The sequence below is a fragment of the Solenopsis invicta genome, chromosome 10 (genome assembly GCF_016802725.1).
Source record: "Solenopsis invicta isolate M01_SB chromosome 10, UNIL_Sinv_3.0, whole genome shotgun sequence".
NCBI classification, from domain to species: domain Eukaryota; kingdom Metazoa; phylum Arthropoda; class Insecta; order Hymenoptera; family Formicidae; genus Solenopsis; species Solenopsis invicta.
Window position 1 is genome coordinate 17,064,962 of NC_052673.1, and position 24,996 is coordinate 17,089,957.

Here is a 24,996-nt window from a genome sequence, read left to right on the forward strand (position 1 = left end):
CTTTTTCCATTAGTATTAAGTTTTACATAATTAATGCGAGTGATGTGTCTCTCGCAGCTTCACATGTAAAGTAATTTTAAAAATATTCAACTTGAAATATTTTTAAAATTACGATTCTATCAAATCCGTCTGGTTGACAGATCAGAATTAATAGCGAGACTAACGAAACATTTGTCGGAAAATAACGAGGTTTGCGCAACATCTAGTTTATAATTAACATAATTCCGCTGAATTACTCAGCATCTCTATCAAAACTGGCATATAGCTAACACCCTCATTTATATATACATATATGTATCTAAAACGTTGCTCCGCTTTTCGCACAGGTCCTGTTCTCTCCCCCAAATGCATTTATCACGCGTTTGTTTCTGCTAGTTCGCAGCTAGACGGACGTGGATTTATTCCTGCGAGGGGGTAGAAATAGGGACGGGCGGACGAAGATAGATACACGTTTACGACCGTCGCTTAAGCGTCGTCCCTACCTCTAATATCACTCGCGCGGTTATTCAAGGATTCCGTTTCACGCGGGCATACATTCGAACGTTTGATATACCGTGGCGCGCCTGGAGGCAGCAATTGAAGGGCTGGAATTATTTGTCACCGTACTAAGACATGACTAACCGTAACACGGTCGCGCGTTACGGAATTCGGGACGGTGATAATGCATATTCCGTGTTTGTCGATTTGTCGAGGGAGATTCAGTTGGACGACGTTATAAAGAGCTGTTATTATATTAGAAATGCATCGCAAGCTGAAATTCTTTAAGTCTTTAAATCTTTAAGATTTTTATAATCTCGACTATAATAAAAATTGAGATCTCGTTTTTTTTTTTTTTTTTTTGGTATATGTATAATGCATGATTTAATAAGCAGGTCACATTAGAATGGATGGACTTCTCTTATACTTTCTGATGAGAATCGAGTTTAATTTCTGCATTTTATCATATATTGAACGTATTTTAAAGGACATTGTAGTTTTGTTCAACTGTTATTTTTGAATTCTCCAGTGTGATGTATGCATACACGTTCAAAGGTGAGAAAGGAAGTTAGAGGAAATGGGTAACAGCAAAACGGTTGCGGTAATGAAGTCGCGTTGTGGACCGAAAGGATAGAGCAGTAAAAGAGAACATTGCAGACATTGCGGACATTTTAGTTTCAAAAACGAATCAAGTTAGAACATATTTTGTAAACGTTAAAAGCAACGCTCTTTTTCTCGTGTATAATACGTGTATGAAAATACAAACACCATTAAACTAACACACAGAAAAAAATTAGTGTCAAATAAACAATTCATTATTTTATATATAAGCAAGAATATAAAATCTTTTTGGAAGAATTTATAATCTTATTCTATAACAATTTTGTTTGCAAGAAAATTATGTTTGCTTAAGATTATCAAATTCTTCCAAGAAGATTTAATATCCTTGCTTATGTATGAAGCAATGAATTGTTGATTTAATATTTTTTCTGCGCAGTATCTAATTTCTCGTAATTTTTGTCTTTTTCTTTCTTTAATTAATGCAAGTAATATTTTCTGTAAATGTAAGTATACATTTAAATAAACGTTTAAAGTGCTAAATAAACAACCAAGGTGCAAAAATTTATTTCGTGTACATAAATATACAATGTACATACCAGAAACAAAAAATTTTTTATTCTCTCATACACGTATATATAGTAGCAGTTTTCAAAATGAGAATGATATATATGAAATATATTTCAGATAGAAACATACAAAATAAGACTCATTAAAAAAGTCATATGAGTGACAGATGTCCTGTACATTTGCATGCCTATTTACATTTCCTAGTAATTTTCTCTTTAATTATGTAAATTGCTGCAGAATTATTTATTATGGTTTGTCAAAGCAAATTTAAATCAGAAACGTACTATTTAATATACAATTAATTATACAGTCAACATCTAGTAAATTTGGATACCCGTATGTCTGTGTGTGGGTGTGTGTGTATTTACATATTTACATAATCGTTAAAATAAATTATCTTTTCGATTAGGGGCAACCCCCCCATACCAAACGTCTATTTTCTTTATTCGAGATATCACGAGATGAGATGTTTCGTTTATGATGTAATATAAATTTGAAGTGCGAGCGTCTATGAAATGACTACACGAACGTAACTCTGCCAGGTATACGTCTCATTTCGTAAAGGAGAAGCGCACGTCGTTTGACTTAAAGCATAGTCAGATAATTCGCGCGCAATTATACAGCAGGTAGGATCATTGCACTACACGGGAAGAATGGTTTTGATGTCTAAAAATTCAGCTACATTATTTGAAAATAATTTTGTTGAACTATCAAAATAATTATGTATTAGGACAATCAAATCGGCGATTAAAGTATTAAAACTTTTTTGCATATCTTTGGCATCTTACGTAATAATTTGATGGTCCAACAAAATCATTTTTAAATCTTTATTTAATTAATATTTTAGATACTTCAATAAAACTGTTTTTTCCGCGTAGATCTTATTTAAAGAAAACTGGCGGAATATATTATAAAATTAATTTTATCGGTAACAACTTAATAAAATTATTGTTATTAAAAAAGATAATTTTATTATTGCATTTAATTATTATTTAACGAGATAATTATTTAACGAGACTCTCGCCGCGTGATAAACTTTTCTAATATCTTGAAATAATTAATTGGTTCATTTAGGTTTCTATTAATTGTAGGGGTTAGAGTTAATTTCCGACGTTGTGTTCTGGCCATCCTAATTTCCTGATATCGATCGCTGTGCGCCGTAGCTCTAAAGAGAGACAGGAAGGACCGACAAAAGTGATCGCGTTATACGTTTCGCTACTCCGGCGGGCATGAAGCTGCTTTCTACCCTGTCACGAATGCACCTTAATTCGGAGTAATTAGCGGGGCATGTTGTGTGTGCGTACAATTTGTAGCCCCGTGTTTGTTAATGGCGAGTTAATCAACCATTAACCCTTATCATATTCGAGAAATTACTCCAGCAAATAACAATATTTTATGCCAATTGTTTGTTTATTGAAATAATATTATAGACTATTTAGCTTGTTGTACAATTTAATAATTATTGATGCGACACAGATTTTCATGTATATTACGCAATATTGTCATTTGCGGATATTATTATTACATTCAACACAACAAAATCATTTTTATTTGTATATTCTGTACAATATTCACAATTTTGCTTATATACATATCTACACTTTATTTTTATCGGACTCGAGTTAAAAAGAAAAACAAATAGATAAAGAAAACAGATAAATCTTCTATTATTAATTAAAAAAAAAACATATTTAGAAATTGTGTCTCTTTGACTATTGCGATATGGCAGGCTACAATCTCTATAATAATTGAGTTATTTATTTATTTTTGTTTGCTAATTTTTATCGTATCACTTAAGAGTTTGTTTGAAATTTGCTTATTTTTCGCGTAAATATTGAAACAGAGCGCACACATTTTCCATATTCCACTTACTTAATTAACGTCGTAGGCGCTGTTTGCTCACACAGGCTCGCAATGCACATTTCAGGTACACGTATATATATATCATATGTGAGCTTACAGACGGAGTGCCTTGTTAAGTTCTGTAACGTTGAAGAGCGAACGCGTGAGCAACGGAAATCTGCCTATGTACTGCCAGCCAAACTTGAACTTCCAGCATAGTCGCAAAAGTCACGTCAAGTATGCCAGACACCCGTTACGGTAATATTTGTTCTGCGGTGTGTCCGTGCCTGTGCCAATAATACGGAAACAACGCGAGACTTTAATACGACATTTAAATAAATTGATACACGCGAAATGTATACATTATGGATTTCTATCTCCATTTCCACGGTAGACGAGGCACGCTCAACCCCTTTCCCGTTCTAACGTATTTAACGTCCTGAATAAATAAAGTTGCGTTATCCTGATAACCGCCCGGTATAAGGACCTAATGGAACTCGGCCGTTATTTTTCGCGGTCTCTCGCTTCTTTCGGGAATACGATTTCCCAGCTGCATTAGACGGAATAAGAATAATATTGCATCTCGATACATTTGTTGCATGGCGGAAAAACGAGGCTGCCCCTGCTTACGGAGAGGCAGACACGGAAGGGCATGAGAATGCGCAGGCATGCTTCAAGCTTTCAAAGGAAGCTTTAGTCACTTACAGCAAGCTCATTAAAATCAGTAATTACGCTCGCGAACTACCAAAGAATTTCTAAACAGGATTATCGCCCCGTTAATCATACGCTGCTCATCGCTAACTGGATGGGGTAATGACATGCGACGTGATAGTTCGGAGTTTGTATACTTTCCACAGTGCAGCATCAGCTCTGCTTAGATCTCCTTCGTATAAATGAGCTCCTAGTAATTCCTCTACATTGTATCTATGCACGAAATCTTCCAGCGAATAATATATTTGTGAGATCAAATATATGCCAGGAGTAATTATCTACCATAATTACATTCTATAATATTTCAGATTTACATACATACAGAGTGTTTCTTGTAACTCGATCATTAGAACATTTTTTTTTTAACAGGATGGCATATTTTTATTAACGTAAAAAAATGTGATCTTTTTTTATGTTTAAAGCCATCTTAAGGTCAACATATCTATATGATTAAATTTGTTTTTTTTATGAACCACATTACTACGTTGAAAAAAATGATGCTCTCAAAATTTCGTAAAATAATAAGCATTAAAAAAAAAAATACTGTCTATAATATTTGCCCCTTCGAAACAAACAACTTTCTCCCTTTGATATTTTTTTTCGTACCATTAAAAACAATAGAAATATTCTAAATGATCAAGTTACAGAAAATACCCTGTGTATTTTAATTAAACGCGTAGTTAAGACCGCAATAAAACAAATACCACAACATATCGTATTGTTGTAATTACCACACGCGAGAGATAACTCTACGGATCTCGATCGCAAAATAAAATAATTTCGCAGGTGTTTACGCGGACGCTTTCAGCGGGAATCTCATTATTTTCGCGTTTGCCGTTTCGCAATGCCGTTACTCGGCCGCGCAAAACCCGTTTACGTTTCTTCGCCGTATTCACGCTGTAGCTCACGCGTAATAATTATAGCCCGATCCTCGCGAGCTTGACGACTCGATCCCAATCTCATTCGGTCGAAAGTGAATAGTCACGTTGGCGCGTTAATCGTTAAAGTTAAACTCCGTTTGGGCATTCGCATAGTTCTCCGACGCCAATATAACTTAGAGATTTATCACCGGGCACACGTGCTACGACGGCGTTAATTATTCCGCTTTTATTGAATACCGCGGCTTTTTTACGCGGCGAGATGGAAACTCATCGTCCCCGGCGGAACTTTTTATCCCGCGATCATATCTCTTCGGCCATTCGTTGACTTCTTCTCTATCCCCCTTGTCGGATACGGCGGTTAGCATCGGGCATATATTACCCGACGATGTCAAAGTATTGTCCCCGGCTGACCCAGACGGTCCAATTTCTTCTCAATTTCCCGCGAGAAATTCATTTTTCCCACCCACAAATGTCGTAAAAAAAATATACATTTTTTTGCAATAAATCTATAATGAAAATATTTGAAGATTGCGAGAATGATGGCTGGAAACTGGCGTGATAACCTTGCACGCTGCTTTTTAATTTTTTTATATTAAATTTCTCGATAATGAAATTCCTAATTAAAGTGGAGAGTATAATGAAGCGCTTGTATTGGAGCAGAATCCGTCTGAATTCTTCAAACTTAATTCCTCGTTCTTTCTCTTCCATTAAATTTTCGCTAAGAACGGAATTCGCTTAAAATATACGTCCGATAGAAAGTGACTGCCGTTATAGTCATAGTGTACATGATTTAACTTCCTAACTCCTCTTGACCAAGGTCATGAATTTTGCACAAATCAATATATAATATTTTATTGAGATACGTTGTTTGTAAGATACTGCACTGAGATATTTATAATAATAAAACGTTTAAATTTAACTGACATGAAAGAAATATTTTCTTGAATGCTCGTCAGAGAATAATGAAAAAATACAAATGAGAGATAATTTTATCGACTCGAGTGGTATATGCCAATACGTAATGCAAATCGGGATCTGCGCGTCTCTCGACCACAGATAAAAAATTGAATCATAAATTCGGAATAAAAATTGTTTCAGTTAAAAAAGAAACAAACAAAAATATTTAGAAATAAAAAATTAATCTTCTCACATTTTTGCTTGCCAACTCGAGCGTGTATTGTGTATTCGCGGAAATTTCGATCGATTTAACACTTTTTACAATAATATATCGATCAACGTCTTTCAATCTCCCATCACTTGACGCCGGACCAAATGACGTAAACGCCTCACGAGACATTAACAGCAAATGACAGGCAAATCTGTTCCTCCCTCTTGTCCTTCCCACCCGAAGAACCGGGTCCTCCGTCGACCTGCGGGTCGACCGCCGTTTTATAAGCCATAAAACGGTGACGTTCCCGCGCCCCTAGGAGGCCGTAACTATGAAAGGATAGGGAAATACTGGGGAATCGGTCCGCCGCGTGGCTATCGATCGTTCTCCGGCATAGACTACTTGCTCCTCCGTCGGTCCTTCTTCGTCACTCGCATCGGTCGACCCTGACTGTCGTCGCTTCTCTCGGAGATAAATCGAGTTTACCGCCAGGTACCGCGCTCGGGACAAAGTTATTATAGTTTCGATTCGATTACGTCGCAACTGCAACGACAGTTACGTAGGAAAACCGAGCATCTCGAATCCCGCTTCTACCCTTTCGTACCCTTTTACCGACCACGACGATCTTTGCCCTAGATCAGAGCTGGATCTTCTGGGAAGGGGTTCTCGCTCGGGACAAAACGGCAAACAGTATAGGTTGTGGCATGTGCCGATGGATAACGCTTATGATAATTCCTTGTAATCGATACTTTATCTACTTTGTTCTTGATATCAAAGCGTCCATCAATATTTGGAAGACAATAAGAAGCGTACGAAGTATAGAAGTATATGAAGAAAGTTAGTTTTATATCTCACTGCTGTTGAAAATAATTTGACATCGTTATCGAAAAGCAGAAGTGGTACCAAAGAAGATCTCTGATTACGCGTTAATATTTTACCTTACTTCCGTAATCTAGTTGATTTGAATAACCACATGGGTATTAGTTGGGTATCCGCATTCTAATTTATCCGGATAATGGGCCAGATAAAACTAGAGATGTTTACTTTTAATAGAATACGATTCATTTTACTCATTTATCACAAAATATTGACAATATATACTTGAAGCTTTAATTCTTATGCACTTAAAAAACAGTTTTTTAATAAGATTCTTTGCTCACACTCTAAGTTCATCTTAATGAAAATATCGATAATTTTAAATATAATGTAAATAATTATTTTATATTTTAAAATATAATTTTAATTATATTTTTAATTTAATTACGTTTATTTATTTTTTAATTAAGCTAAATAGCATTTATTTTAATTTAAAGATACAACTATATAACGTGTAATAATTTTGAAAAGTTGTAATAAACAATGGTCCCCCCTCCTCTCGACATATCCGGGAAGAAAAATTCGATCACAAATTAGCTAGAAATATCTTTCATTAAAAGGATATCCTGTAGTTTGGGAACACTCTATATATTGAATTCAGCAGGAAACTTTAGATGCATTTTACAGCTTTTATTTATTATTTCCGCCCCTAGCTGATATGAATAATCATAACATTCAGTGAAATTGTAAAATAGAAAGCGCCTCTCTTGTCATGATTATTCATAGAGCAGCGACAGAAACAATACAGTGTTGTCCTTCCAACAGTATTGTCATAATTTGAGTAAACGCAACAACAAGGTTATTCTTTTTAATAAAACGAGAATTAATTAACAGCAAAATTAATTTTTTTTGTTACAACGTCAAAGCGTAAAACCCCGTATTTAACCACGTCGGCCGGGTGGTTAATAACACGATCCGTTATACTTGCGATTCAATCGTTTTGTTGCAGAGGCTATTGTAGCGAACTCGGACACTTATTGAAGCCCGCCGTTGCCAATCGCCGTTCCCTGCAGCTTCCTCTCTCTTTTATCGTCTGTGCTACGTTGCCCCGCCTCACGTAGCGTCCGGTCCATCGTCCGCAGGACGAGCTGACACGTATCAAAATGTGGGAAAAAAAGGGCGAAGCCAGCGAATATTGTTGCGTACGTGTCGGGAAATCGTTTACTCCGCCGTCCCTCGATGGGAAAAAAAAATAATAATAAAAGGAACAAAAAATGCGGAGTATATTGTTCGCATATCTGACAATTTCTACTTCCCGTACGCCATTATAATGCATGTTGGCTCCGTACATTGTACACACGTAGCTATATATATTTCCCCTTAATGGAAATGTTGGATGTCAAGCCACGAAGAACTGCGCTTGTTTCAAACTGAAAACATACATAGTTTCTGAGCTCTACGCAATTGTAAGCGAAAGGTCGGGATGATCCGGACTTTGAGGAAGTTTAAGGGCAAAAAAAATTAACTTTTTATAGATCTTTTATAAACATAAAAAAGACAAAGCTTTTCACAAAGCTTTTAATAATTTACGTAAAAATCCTTTTCAGATTTGTCTGAAACTTTCGTCGTCGTGCGCGCTACGATTTCTGGGACGTTCCGTGTTAACCGCGTAAATAAAGATGAAATTAACCGTCGTCAGCACACTCTCTTCCGGCGCAGGTCGCGGCAAACTCGGCGGTAACTAACGGCGCACAGAGAGAGAGAAAGAGAGAGAAAGAGAGAAAGTGAGAGACGAGTCGTGGAAGTGCCGTTTGGCGAAGTAGATATCCACGAGCAATGCTGAAATATCGCTGCGACGTGTCGACAGGATGGCGCGCGACATTAATTCGCGCGATGTATTTCATAATCCGCGATTGTAACTTTTCCCACGTACTCGCCGCCTGTCAGACAGCGATCCTCCATTTCTCCAGGCAGAGTCGTTTCCGCGATCAGTCCCTATTCGCCCGGGTGAGCATCCACGCGCGATCCCGTCCTCAACGTGAACGGCGCGGCGCGGCGCGCGGTGTTGTGCTTTCGCGAATAATGGAAAAACTTTGGCCGCAGGGACGACTAGGCGAATATCGCGCGTTTCTCATTCTTCTCGGTCAGCGACGATAAACACGGCGGACGCATCCGCCGGAGTTTCTACATTCCGCGGTGGCGTTGACGGAGCGACGTAGCCCGATACGAGATGGTCCGGTGCTATCCACGAGAGAAGAACAAGAGTGTCGCATAAAAGCGCGCGGCGGTCGAAGTGACTCGCCTATTTCCTACATCGGAAACCACTAACGGCAGATGGAAGTCCAGTTTCGCTCCTGTATTTTTAACTCGGAATATATTTCTTGCCGATAGTTTACATTGGCCCAAGAAGAATGGAGAAAATAAATGGACAGATGTAGAAAATGTGATACTCGAGTGTACATTTTCAGTTATCACGTTTTATAAATATTATATGTACTACGTACTTGCAATATTGTGTTACTTTACTTTCGTAAAGGGAAAGGTAAACCGGAGATGATAAATACCATCGCGTGTAACTCCTTTGAATCGTGAGAACGGGATAATCCCGATTTCGCGATTTATCTTCCGCGAGTTGCTATTCGCCGCGGTCGGCGGATAAATTTGCACCTTTAATAACAAAATTCACGGGTATTTGATATTCTAGATATGAAGTGGCGCGGCTTAACCCCGACGAAAACTGCAACGCGCGCGCGGTCGATCGCATGCATTCCAACCAAATTCTCCCCTGCAACTGTTGATCACGGCACTTTAGCGTCTATTAGTTTCGCCCCCACGCGAATCATTCTTCTACCGCGAATACCGCATATGATTCCGGCGCATTTTACGCCATTTCGCGGTAAGTACGCGGCCTACGCGTCGCGTGACTACAAGTTTGCTGCCAAATCGTACTTTCGCTCTCCTCACGATAGCAGTTAAATCACGCGGAGAGTTGGGAAACGATCAGCCCCCTTGCACCTTAATGGAGAACGAGAATAAGTTGCTCTTTATCGAATCGCGGAGCAACATCTAAACGGTCCTCTCTCTATTTTTTTTTTTTGCCCAAATCATACCTTCGCGTCACGCGGTATGTACAAACGCACCCCATGCATATAGATTGTCCTTTCAGCCGTTTCAATCAATATTTACTCGCACTGTCCCCGCACGCTCTCGTGCGCCACTTCCGCTTTCGCAATCAGAGCACTGCACTTGCTTACGAGCGCGCCTCTCTTTTCTTGATTGCAAAGAGTCTTTTGCCGGTTTTTCATTAAATCGCCCAATTGTCTATTTGACATAAAAAATTAATATCGAAAGTGTACGCGCAAATGTGTATAATAAATGTGTTATTTCTTCTTAACTGAAACTCGCTATTTCAGTTTAGATACAAAGGTTTTTCAATTCCACACCCTGTTAACTCGACGGAATCTCAACTTTCGGTTCATAGATCTTAGTTGAGTTTACACCTCGCAGCACCACGTATTAGATCGAGCGAATATGATTTGCGGTTAAAACAACGAGATAAAGCGCGACCATATTCAAAAATGTGATTCTATCCTGCGGTTATCCGGAAGGCACGAGATGATGGTGATTTTCCGCTCTGAACTGAGTGTTGCAAATCAATCTCCGTGCAACCGACGGTTCCCGTCGTAGCGATCATTTTTATGCCCGCTTGCCTAACGCGAGAGAGGGTTGCGAGGACGGTGAACGGTAAGGTAGTAGTCCCTCGAAGATGCTCTCGAGCAGCAGCAACGGTGCGGTGGAGAGTACATTTTTCCGCGGCAGAGGAAATTTGAAAGTCAAATCGCTGGAAGAGGAAGATCGTCGAGCTGCTCTAACAAAAATCGACTCGAACCCCTTCCGGCATCCAGCGTGTTCGCGCATTCGTTTGCTCGCTCTAAGGGCTACCGTGCTTTATTTCCATCCATCTTTCCTTCCTTTTATTTATCGTATTAAAGCAATCATACAGGATATATCATTCCGTACCCAGATAAAAAAAAAAATCTCTGAGTGATATACTCCGGCTTAACTTTTAACTACGTAGGCGCTCAACTCGTGATTGTAATGTAATAAATATTAATGAAATAATAAAGAAATCATTTTTAAAATTATGACAATATTATTATCGAGACATAGGCGACTAAAAATAAATAATATTTAATAAATCAAGTTTTTAAAATGCAAAGATATAATAAAAAATGTTCATTCTTTTCTTTAGCTTACGCAACCAAATTCAGGAAAATTTAAATAGCAGGATTCTTCAGTTACAAATCTGTTTAACGTTTTTGCTGGAGAAAAATTGATTTTAAATTCGTCAAAAAATCTGCTATTCACGAGTGAGCCATTAAAAGGGAAATATTCTGGAAAGAGGATTAAGCTTAATAACATGCATAGGGCGTATCTAAATGATGAGCGGACTGATCCGTTGCGTTGTCCGTGCAAACAGAAACTGTTAACATTTCGACGTTGACGTCGGTTAACCGTGCTGTACTTTGAGCTAGTTGCCGCGTCGCGTCGTTCAAGTATTGACACTTCTGAACTGGGAATGCTTAACAATCGAAGTCAAATTTGTTGGCTCGTATAAATCCGTTGTTTGCCGCGCAATTCATTTTAATGTCATCTAGCTACTCGACGGGAGCTAAATAGAAATCCTGCCAGAGACGATAATTCAATTGTTGAAATTTCCATTTCTTATTAAACGACGATGTATCGTGCGGAGACACGACGCAGTGCAAATACAACGTGGGAAAAGCGAGGACAAAAGCCACGTACCGGAAAGTGGCTCTGGCGGATAAAATCAATCTCTCCAGCTGCCGTCGTGGGTCTCGCCTCGATAAGAACCATGCTAAATCGCATTGGCTCCCGCATAGTTATTGGCCACTTGTATTTATAAGATTTATATAAACTCTTGCGCTCAACATACATTGCTGCATAAATATAAACGCATAAATAATTCTGGCTGATAAATTTTTAAAAACGACTGTACGTTGCCACATCATTTAAAAGTGAGATCTAATTTCAGCTCTATTCACAAACTGCAATTGACGTTTCCGTAAAAGAAATGGGGACCAGTACGTATATAAATTATTCACTTTCGTCGCGTTTGGAAAGGATTATAATTATAACCGCGGTTTTAACGAAACCTGCATAAATGATTTTGTAACGAAGGGACTAGATACTTGAGTGATCGATAATTGGACAATTTATTTATACCTCGCTACGATTTACCCTATTACAATTTCATTGAGGCGGTAACTGATTAGCCTCAGAAGTACTTTACAGCCACGCCGCGCCGCCTTACAGGCAGTCTTCGCTTATTGAAGTAATAGGATCAGCGTTTAAATAGTTTAGAGCGAAGATAAGTTTGGCAACGGGAATCGCGAAATGGCATTTGCATAAATAACTTCTGAAATTGCGAGCTTTTTTTGCGAGGTATCCTCGCGAACTGCATTTACGCAACGCGTAACGATGCGCATGTTTTTTTCTCTCTTTCGTTTTTGTAAATATAAAGATTTGAGAAGAAACGGATAGAGTACCAAGTTCTGGAACGTTTTACGTGATCGCAAACATCTCACGTGTTTTAAAGACGCTTTATCACTAAATTCGTTAACTCCGCGTTAACTGCAACTTCCTAAATGTATGCATTTCGTTGGAAAGGGTTTATAACGCCGTGCAACGAAGCGCGAAGTGGAAGTTCGATCAAAGTGAATCTTATTACAATAATTAAGAGATTGCTCTAAAAGAGAAAGAGGCAGTGAGAGAGAAAGAGAAAGAGAGAGAAAGACAATTGTACATTTACGAACTGCAATTAAACTCACTCCGAACCACGGAGCCGAAAAGATAGAAACGGTAAAACATTCCGCGATCGTGATTTGCATTTATACAGGTTGGCTGCGCGGCATGTCTCGCTCTACCCGAGGATGATAAATTTATCGTTACGGGCACACGAACGAGCACGCGAGATTAAATCCGACATATACCCTTCGTCGTCCTCCTTGGCTACCCTCTTTTTTCTTCGTTCGATGAGATGAAGGGAAACTTTTCACGGATGAATTTTCAAGGTGAATTCATTTCCGCTTACTCATGACGACGAATTGGGATGATATATTCCCGCCGGCTCCCAAAAGATCATTAATTCCTTCGTCAGTTACACGATTCGCGGTGAACTTAAATCGCGCCAAGTGCCGGAACTTTCGCAAGAATTTCCGGGATTCCTAAGCACTTGCCGCGTTGAATTTTGATGAGAAATCATCGATCGTCTCCGAACACGTCACATTCGTTCGTGAGACTGAATATTGGAATGCGTATTCCGAACATTTACAAGAAAAAGATCGACAATAATGTCTGTACGCTTAAAGGATAATTCGAAGTGGATGATGTTAAATCTAATAGTCTCAAGAGCGTTTGATCTTAAGAGCCAATGTGATACAGTTTCTTATCTTTAAGAAGTCTTGATAAATCCTTGTTACGAGTCGATACGAAGTATCGTACTTGATATATTTTTAAAAGTACATCCAGTGTCGGCAAAATTTAATCTTTTCTGCCAATCGACATAATAATCTTTTAGTAAGTTAAACCACAAGATAAAAGATATTTTTCGAGAAATAACTCGGATAAGAGAAAATGCGGATTTCCGAGACAATAATACTCTTCAATTCCTTTATTTTCTGCTTAATTCTGCTTTTTAATTTAACGTAAATAAATAACCCAAAAGAATTTGTCACATGCATGGTCAATTGTTGTTACCGAACATTATATACAAACTATTTATAAATTTATGTTACAGCTATTAAAATATTGGTTCTCTTATTAAAAAATGTATGCAGTAAATGTATGCATAAAAACAGTGAGTTTAATGCTAAACCGAAGAATAGGATTGTTTTTCCGCACTGAGAAAAAAACTTGTTGAAAAACTAAAATATTTAGTTTTATACTACTGAATTCATGCTACTAAATTCATTTAAGTCATGGTTACAAAATTTAAATGATTGACATGAATAAACTGTATCTTTTTTGTGTAGCTAAATAACTGTTGAATCAACCTAATGTTTAGTGTTTCGTTGATCGTAGGGGGACTAAATATTTCAGTTTTTTAACATATTTTTTTTCTCAGTGCGGAATCATAGTTCGTGAGAATTTTTACGCTGGAAATTATTCGGAATTTTCGAAATTTAGTTACTGCGAGTCTCTAAAATATTTTATAAAAGAGCCATAGAAATTCAACAAAGCTGAAGATTGATACAAGTTGCATTGTGCTACAACCTAGTGCATAACGTCGCTGTATCGCGCCAATTTCAATATTTTTATATTAATCGACTTGTTTCAAGTTTAATGAATGAGAACCGAATGAAACGTTCAATTAACAGTAACAGTAACGTAAATTTGGGCAGTACTGCTGACGTGTTTGCATACAGAAGGACCTGTATTTGAAATATAAACAATTAAAACCGCGGCGTAACATTCACGTAGCTTTTATCGCGTTCCATCAAAAAATCAGTGCATTTTATTGAATAGATTCGCGAAATGAATCACTGGAGGAAGGAGCCCATACTAAACGATGCAATTTTGTCAGTTTCAAATTAATACCTCTCTTGGCGCACGCAACAAATGTGTGAGTAACAATAATGACGTTTGCCACAGCGCGATATATAAATTCAATTTATTTTAATAGCGCGAGCAGATTTTATTTAAAGAATTAGCGCTTTGAATACACATAAAACACATAGTTTTTAAATATTGGTTTCTAAAATTTTCGTAACGTCGAGGTTATACGGTCAAATATTAATGTGCAGAATAATATAATACTCAACAATCGCAAATCTAGCTTTCAATTATTGTACAACAACAGGTCTATCAATTTTTAATTTTTTTTTTAATTAAAGAAAAATGAAATGCAGAAAATATTGGGAATTTTAATTATTCCGCAAACTTCATCAAATATTGGATGTAAAATTTTCACGTTTTCAAAGAACAAAAAATAATTTAAACTGGCATTACGTGTTACGTATATATAGTAACAATTATCGAATAAAAAAAAAATTAGTACAACCCTTGCTTTCCTATTTTTGTTGGCGTATTGATTCGACAATGGATTCTCTCCTTCTAATGTTATTTCCGGAGTATTGTAGATACATGTACATACATTTTATCCAGCAACGCCTTCGAGGGTATCGAAGCGGGTCGAATCCAAAAGTGGAGAATACCGTTGGCCGCGGGAAAAAGGTACGATGCCCGATGAATCGAATGACGGGGACGCGCGTACATAGGTCGACGGTAAAAATGTTGGAATTTACGGAGTATATCCACCTTTCTTTTCGGTCTTGCCCGCTCCACTGCGTGTATTGTCGGTCCCTACCGACCAACCCTCCTACGAATGTCCCACGGGAATCTCTCCATTCTACACAAACCGTGATTCGCGAATCTACCAATTTATCTGCTGTATCTGGTCAGCGGCCGAATGTGACGTGAAAAATTCACTTATCTCTCGCGTGCTCGACGTTCTCGCGTTGTACGATAAAAAAAAATAATTATTGACTGTCATACTATTATTTTATAGCCATTCGCGTTTATAAATGAATCCATAATTTTTTGTTTTCTATGCACTGATATTTTTTTTATTATTAATTTTAAAAAATACATAACGTTTATTTGTTAAATATTTGGAAACAATATTTTTCAACTTTACATTCTGTATTTAAATAGATTATGTGCATAATTGTATTTTTAATCAAAAACATGTTTTTACGTTTCTACATGAGGTACACATCGTGGTTCTACCATGTGTACAAACATACCAATTTATCTATTCCAGTCGTTCGTTTAACGATCGGAAAAACGAATAAGAAGGATATTTACCTGGTTGGGAAGGGAATGGTTGTTCAATGATGTTTCCCACATTTTTCAAGGGTGATTTCTCTCACTTCTCTATTTCCATATTAAAAATTTTTTACAATTAGAGAGAGAAAGAGCAAGAGAGAGAGAGAGAGAGAGAGAGAGAAGGAGAAGGAGGAGTCAAAGATATCTATTCAAATCTGTTAATTTAATTTGGTTTTTGAAAGTTCCGGTTGGTCTCTATTTGTCCAATTTGGATAAGTGCCAAATATGGATATTACATGGCAAACTGCTTGATGGCTAATATGCATATACAGAGTGTTTCATAACATGAAGATATAACCTCAGAAATTCAATAAATTCAAGAAAAATAACACAAAAAATATATATTAAACATTTTGACACGGTTATCGAAATAGTGGTAATTTTATCAATATTGCAACAGGCGAAAATTATCAGATATTTATAATATTTATTAATAAATTTGATTATTTTATTAGATAGATATTATTAAATTTTAAAATGTTTATATAATATTCAAAATGTTTATCTTTTGCTTGTAAACTTGTTATACTGCTCTTTATATCGCTGCTTTAGAACGCTGCCAATTCATTTGCTTAGTTTAATGAAATTTCGAGTAAATAATATTATTAGAAAAGTAATATTTATCTAACAAAATTATATAATGACATTTTCAACGACAAATTTGAAATTCAGAAACAAAAGTTATATTTTTTACATGTTACAATATTAATGAAACTATCAATATTTCAATAACTGAGCTGAATTGATCTATAGTATGTATGAGCTCTTTTAGTATGTATGAACTGTGTTACTTTCGTGTCCTGTATTGGGTTTTGTTATGCCAACATGTTATGAAACACTCTCTATACATACACACAATACAAAATTTTTACTGAACAGGAAACAGAGCATAACGTAGGAAACCGGGGACTCAGTTACATGGTGCATTATAACTCCTGGACTAATTAATAGAATAACGAACGCATCGTATTCTCGTAATATGCGTAATGATCCAGCGATAACCTAATGTTATCGTTAATTATGCAGAGCTCCCGTAGCTGCCCGTGTGAAAATTTAAATGTAAAATTTAATAATTTTGAAGTGATTGATGTTATATTCCATTTTAGTCAAGAAACGACGCCTACGAGAAGGATATTAGGTTTCATCGTAACAGGAGATAGACAGCTCAAACAGGAAGTCAGAGGCGTTAACGCTATGCATATCGCGCGCCCCCAAATTAATAGGTGCAATGATTAAGAGATTGCGGTGTACGCTTTCTCTAAATATACATAATGCGCACTGATGTAGGTATTACGGACATGTTAATATTGCGCACCACTTATTAGCACAAAATTTAGAGGAAAATTTTCTATGCGCTATGAGAAGGACATTAACGTATTGCTGGGTACATAACTTAGCTGTGCCTTACAGGCATCTGATATAGGGAGTCGCAGTAAATACAACTACAAGTTGATAACTGACATGGGTACCTGCGGCGATATTAGTATGATAATGCAAAGGGCTTAAACGGGATGCTAAGTCTTATCATATTCAATTACGACACAAATTTCATGAGAACGCTAATTTCACGTTTATTCATAAATGAAGCACACGCGCAAAGAGATGAATTTATTTTACTGTATGACTTATCAAAGTCCATTTGAACTATATATTTTCACAAAAATCATTCGTATAATCCACGAGATATAGAATAATTTAATAAAACGCTGTGTGGTAGCAATTTATATCTACATATTTTTAAGCGTAATTTGTTAAAACGTGAACGCGATAACGTAAATCATATTCGAATAATTAATTTAAACTGGAATTAAAATTTCACTCTTTTATATCAGAGGATAAATGTTTCAGAAACTTGGAGAAAAGTAAGACGGATTTACCTCGATTAACTAATTTGCAATTGTTTTGCAGATAATTTGAAGCTGCAGGCAGTGCAGCTGATCGAAAGATAAAGTGTCGATCGTTGATAAGAAATACCACGGAAATGGCGCGGAAGTCTAATTGACATTTTATCGTCTGAAGAGGCATTTCATCGATACCTATATCGATATCGGTTGTTATCGCTTCACTTGATTAATAACTATCCAAACCCGATTCATCAGCACGTCCCGAACTTAAGCAGGAAGTCGTGCCTTTTCAATGAGATGGATAAATTGGCGGGTTGTCGACACGATAGCCCACGATAGCTCCAATAGCTCCATAGGTGCTAACCGGGAAGCGCTTTCAATTAATTTGAAATATCGACTAGCCGCACAGTGGTGCTCGAAAGGAATTTTGCGGATAAAAAGTAATCGAATTTTTTAATCGTTTCGGAAAACTGATTGCATATGAAATACTCTAATGGATACTATTTATTAATAGCTTACGTTAACGTTATTAATCTTAGCGTTTTATGTTAATACGTTTCTAAATTTTCTTTTACTTGCTACGTTACGCTAATAAGCCTACATATCGAAATGTTTAAGAAATATTTAAAAAAATACTGATTTATTACATTCGCGATATTTTTGTAGCACAAAAAACTTTTTCGCATCTGAAAATTGCTTACTCTTGCAACTTCTTAATAATATAACATTTCTTAGGAAAATGTGCTAAAAGACAATTCTGATTTTATTAGTTTAAGCACCATTACGATGTCGCAAAGCAGTTGCTGGCGGCGACGCGCGTTGCAAATTAACGGCGAGTCGTAATTAGTCGTGCTCGCGAATCGATCGATTATATCGCGAACGCATATTGCGGCAACGAAAAACGGCCAGATATATTGGACAGAGAGCATTAACAGTAATTATTGCGGAGCTTTTCTGCTCTTCCTTTTACCTTAACACCGCTTGTCACTTCGCCCCAAGACCTATGATGCCATAAAGCCGTAATTACGACGTTTGTAATTTAACTTCGTAATGTCGGTTGGTTATGCAGAACAAGATTCAATTATCTCACTTTGCTAGGCTACTTGCAGGACGACGAAGACGGATAAAATTCACGATTCTCCAAACAATTTGTTACTTGTAATAAATTTATCGTCTGCACGCACATCGTTATTTAATACTTCAACTGCGTAATTAATAATAACAGAGATTTTGAATTTCACGGCGTACGCCAGAGGGGGGAAAAAAAATTGGGAAAATATTTTCTCGTACTAGAACTAGACTACAGTCCCGATTTCGTCTTTTCATTTTCATTATCTGGGAAACTTGTCACTTTATCACTTTCAATTTTGTTACAGCTACTATAAAGAACATAGCACATAGGTTGCCGATGAGGAGCCAATCTTCGTGCAGTCGCGACGGATAGTAAATGTTTGACAAAAAAAAAAAAAAAAAGAAAAAAGGAAGGAAAATAACAGCGAGCCCCTACCTCGGTATCTCGCGTATCCGAATAAATCGATAGGAACTGCAACGGCACGTATAGAAACTGTTCATTTTTTAAATGTTGCAGATTAAATTATCACGGTTGCATTATTAAAAACAGAAAAGTTGCTATATAAATTCGACCTCTACATACTCGTATATGTTACGCGTATTTCGCGAGTCATTTACAAAATAAATAGTTAATAGTACCAGAAAATGATACGCTAATGGTACACTGTGAATAGTTCATACATTTCAAATAAACATACATAAATAATCTCAAAATATAAAGCAATAAAGAGGTCTTTAAAAACAGAAATACTGTGCAAAAGCTGCCATTTTCTGTTGTTCATATCACGCATATCAGCATACTTGATTGTGACGCGAAATGTGATGTAGATTGATGCGCATAATCAAGAGAGAATTATGAGATTAGTGTTCCATTATCTCTTTTTAATTAATGTCAAGATAAGGATAATAGACGCAACCGATTCAGCTCTTTCCACGAGTTAAACGAGATCAAATAGATCAAAGGCACATTTATTTTTGTAAAAATAAAATTGCCGGCAGATGGAAAGTAACATAAAAAGAAATTCTTCTTAAATGATAACAGAGGTTACCTCTCGCACAGAATATTATTATCACAGAAATATAACGCGCAAGCTTTCATCGGTACGTATAATATAATTTATCTCGACGTCGCGATATATTTTCCGTTTCAACAAGACAATCCATGATATATATTTTTAAATAATTACGTCTGCTTTCAAAGAGCTGGCACACAAAGTAAATGTTGGTCCTTTGGAGTGCTGAAACTTGTAGGGTAATCCGCTGACTTGCATTTATGTCGCGGAAATTATATTGCGTCGAGTGTGTGCGTGAGAGACGAGTTTGGGGTTACGAAAAAACGTGTTGACGTAGAAATGGTAATTTCAACGAAGACGGTGGAAAATTCGCGTAAGAAATGACCGAGCAACTGCATTTCTCTGTGCATGTACATATACGCTATGCTGTGAAAATTATGCTTAGTAAGGTACTGCGGCGGACGGAAAATTATTCAGCGTTTTTATTCGGTGGCCCGCTAGGGCGCTTCATAATTCAAGAGCGGAAAGGTTAATTGCGACTTAGTTAAGCGCGGCGTGATATGTAAAAAATGCGTCATAATAATTAATTTAAAGCACATCAATGTGAAACAGAGAGCGCGTTACGTGTCAGTTACAAAAGAAGTGCTTCGGCAAAAACAGTTCCCGTGTGAACGGAATTTTGCAAAACACGAGGGGAGAACTTTTCGCATTTACGCCACCGTTGCGCGAGCATGAAATCGCGTCTGGAATATCGAAATCGCGTACTGCAAATACGAGTGGCAACGATTGGAAAAATATGGGAATGATTTGGTTAAGCGTTTCGATACCTCGAAAGCCACTTAACGCATTCGGCCCTTTACTGTTTTTGTCAGATGATGTGTTTCGCGTATGTTCCGTCGTCGGTATATTTCGTCGGTATGATTATTTTAAGTAAATTTTTATTAAAAGGTTTGATAATGTGTTGGTAAAATTGGATGTAAAATGTATCTTCATTAGCTTGTTTGTTTTTTCTGCAAGTACAGTAAGCTACATACACGAAATATTTAATGTTTCTGCTAAAATAATCACACATAATCTACCGTTTCGTATCGATGATTTTACCACCTGCTTCGAATTAAATATTTGTCACCGCGATACGAAGTGCATAAATGAATAAAATGGATTAAAATAAAATTGGAACACATCAAGAGCTCGATAACTCCGCTTGAAACCGCTTTACGGCAAACACATAAAAATTTAATATCGTTTCTGTAATAAGCAATTTATATAAAACGCAACACACTTTACGCATTACGAAAAGTGTACTTGAGAAGTTTATTCGAGAAATTTCAAAATATGAAGTTTGTAAGAAGAATCTTTGTTAAATCAAGACATATTTGCACGAAACATCAGATGTGTATTCGCTTCTACGTTAAAAATAACATTTTTCTCTCATATAAAATCTAATATTTTGTGTTTCTTACTTTTGCTAAAACTTTTACCTCGCTTTTACTTTTGTAATTCAAATTTGCTTATAGTGAAAGTATAATTAAATATAGAGTTTCAGTATGTAAGATTATTTATATAAAAGGAATGTATATACATTATAATTTCCGTAGAAAAATTCTGCGTTTTTTCCAATTTTGTTAAAAAATTTGGCATACATTCAATGTGTGTTTTCTTCAGAAGGGAAAACATTTTTCCAAAAAATTTTTCTTTCTACTATTTCATTTGATTAATAATAATACAAAAAACCAAAAAATTTTTTTTTTTTTTTCCCTAAAATAATTGAATTTTATAAATAGATTTTGATGTTAAATTTAATATTTATTACAGTTGTAATCGCAATTCAATTGAATTTGAATGAAGTTTGTCTTGAGATACTCTATTCGATTTTTGCTTCTTGTAATTCAATAAATGATACTTAGAAGATCATATATGATTTTAATAAATGATTTTTGTGTCTTGTAATACATTTTTCCGGAGACTGAAGAAGTGAACAATTGTTCACAATAGAATAGGTTTTTAAAATATTAAAATTGCTTTTTGAATAAAATAAAGATAAACTTCAGTAATCAAATAATAGATTTGATAATTGTTTAAAAGTAATTAATCAATTATACAAACTATTATTTAGAGATAGAGTTAAATAATTCGCGTGTAAAGTTTGCTATTAGTGTAACTCACATTTCTACACAGAACATTAGTATCAAATAAACAATACATTGTTCATGCATAAGCAAGAATATCAAATATTGAAAGAATTTATAATCTTAAACAAATGTATTTTGCTAATACAAAGAATTTTTGTTTTTTCATATAATTATGTTCGTTTACGATTATTAAATTCTTTTAAATAGATCTTATATTCTTGTTTATATGAAACAATAAATTGTTGAGTTGATACTAATTTTTTTCTGTGTATACATCAAAGGTGTGAATTCTTTCAATTAATATTCAGCGAGATTCATCAAGCAATATTTCTAAAACTCTCAATTAAAAAATATGCTGTTATTTGGGCGACGTAAATAAATTTGTGAAACGCAATGTAAAATATGTCTACACTGAGAAAAAAAAGGTTGTTGACTTGACTAAATTTTCTACTTGATTGAATAACTTCAATTCAAGTATTTATATACTTAGGTTAAAATATATGTGGTTAAATTAAATATATAAATGCTTAAACTGAAATTCCAACATTTATGTATTTAAGCCAAATACATAAATACTTAAACTGAAAAAATTTAATCGAGTTAAAAAATTTAGTCAAGTTAACTTTTTTTCAGTATGTTATAAACGAGATATTAAATGTAAGTTTATGGAGGATTATTTCGATTAACCTAATCGTATAATTGAGTTTATTGCCAACTACGAAATTTAAAGCTGATCACCTCTAACTATTGCTTTAATTATTTTAATTAGAAAAGTGCTCAATTACAAGTATTATATTTGACATAATTAAAATTTGCAGAAAATGGACAAAGAAAACAAAATAATATGATCAGTTTTACAGTTGGCTATTTTGAAATTCATTCGCCGACCGAATTAATCGAAAATGAGACCGGCTGTATTTTTGATACAAAAGCATTTTGTACCATAACTGCGAGACACTGATCGGGGTGTATGACGTACGGTTCCAATGTTTGTTTTGATATACAAGAACGTTGCATTACATGCAACGCTGCGCCTTGTTGTCATTCGCGAACGCGACTAGACTCAGATAGCGGCGCGTGCCACTCTGCATGTTTGGCATTATGCATCTCGAAACGCGATTATTTCCGCGAGCAATTAACCCGTTGTAATCTCGTGCAATTAATTAACTACTACGGTCAACGATTGTGAAAGTACATTTATTGAAGCAAGAATCTCTATTCCGCATGTTCTTTTGCTTTGCAGAATCGGAGTTTGTAAGCAGAGAATTACAAATTACTTCTTAGCAAAGAGCAACAATGATTTTTTTTAAACTTTAGTCAAATTCGAACTGCGTAATTCGAATCAAGCTTTGCATCCTTCATCGAATCAATCTGCTTATCGCTTTCGGATTGGGAACCCCTTTAATAAAACACGAATCAAATAATTTGTTAAGTAACGACAAACTGTGATATATCGATTACAGGGTTGGGTAGTAACTAGTTAAAAAGTTAAAAAGTTAATAACTTTTAATTTAATTTTCTAACTCGACTTAGATTTTACTTCTAATTTTAACTTACTTTTTAAACACATAAATTAATTAAATAAAACGGCAAATTACCGGCAAATGAGCCAAACGGTTGTTGATATTAAACAAATATATATAAATAAATGAACAATGATTGTTTACATTTGTGCTAGTTATATTATAAATTATAAATACTATATAATACTATAATATAGTTAATTAGCACGAATGTAAACAGTCATTCATTTATTTATATACATTCATATGACATCAGAAATCGTTTTTGCTCTTTAGATCATTTAATTTATTATCTAAATTTTCAAATGAGCCTTATGCATATATTAATTTTAATTTTTAATTTATTAATTTTTTTCTTAAATTAAAAATTTATCTATGCAAATGAAAAAATTATAAAGGAAAAATACATCTCCACATAAGAAACAATATTTCTTTGTTGTGTATTTCATATAAATTTAATTTACAAATAATTTATTAAATTTAATGATTCATATTATAACTAATATAACTGTTTTTAGTAAGTTTAGAGTAAATCTATCTTTAAAAGCTTATGAATTTTTAATTTAATATAAATAATGCTTTTCGAAATAAACTTAAATATTAAATTTTAAATAGTTAATTTTTTGTTTGTGTAACTTTTAATGTAAATTAATTTTATTATATATGTTATTAACTTTTTTTTTAACTTAATTTAGTAAAAAATTATTTTAACTTACCCAACCCTAATCGATTACGAGTTTTTAGGTGTTAGAGACATTGCACGTGAATTTAGACAATTTATTTTTCGGTGATCCACTAACTTGACTAATTGTTAATTCTCTTGACGTTATTATTCGTCCTGCGTATTGCATAGCATTAGAATGCCAATGTCATTTTCAAATTTTTCAGTCGTAAAACGTAAAACGAATTAACAACGAGCGTCCAATTAACACATAATTACGGCCGCAATTACGGCCGTGTTTTAAAACTTGTGAACTGCGAAACATGAATTTTACTCACATTTGCGTCGTTCGCGATCAGAATTTCTCGCCCTTTGAGATCCTTTGTCCTTCGTGTCAATCATCCTTGGCGGAGCGTACGACGACGGACGTACTTGGCATTCTTTTCACATTAGTCAAATCGCGATCGCGTTGCGGGTGGAGCTAACACATCGAATCTGTAGATACATAAAAGAATTTCCATATGTATTTCCATTCTTAGCAGAACGGTGGGGAGGCGGTGGAGATGGCGGTGTCTGTCCTTTTCTCGCACAGGTCGACTGTCGTCAATAGTAAACGGTCATTGTCGACAATCACGATTTGCAATAAAGGCCTATCCTCCCCCTTGTATTTAACCTCTCGCACCGCTCTACCGAACCCACGCTCAAGGTTTTAGCAAATATATGGCGTCTAACTTACGCGTCTGCGATCGAAACAAGCGGCAGTGGCATCGCGACTCCGCTCCGCCGCGACCCGGCAACGTACGCGCTCACCGAGATTGTTGTGAAGTGAGCCACTGTTTTTCCACAAATCACTCCGCGTCTTCTTGCTCGCTGATTGGC

At 35.7% G+C, this 24,996-nt stretch overlaps 1 long non-coding RNA gene across 1 annotated transcript; it reads right to left on the reverse strand.

Annotated features, from left to right (window-relative positions):
• Nucleotides 1-7,194: 7,194 nt before the first annotated feature.
• Nucleotides 7,195-24,964, reverse strand: LOC120358789. Its single transcript, XR_005575654.1, has 3 exons — nucleotides 24,854-24,964; nucleotides 24,456-24,612; nucleotides 7,195-8,393 (listed from the first exon to the last, which is right to left on the reverse strand). It is a non-coding gene; the product is annotated as an uncharacterized LOC120358789 (long non-coding RNA).
• Between the last annotated feature and the right edge of the window lie 32 nt (nucleotides 24,965-24,996).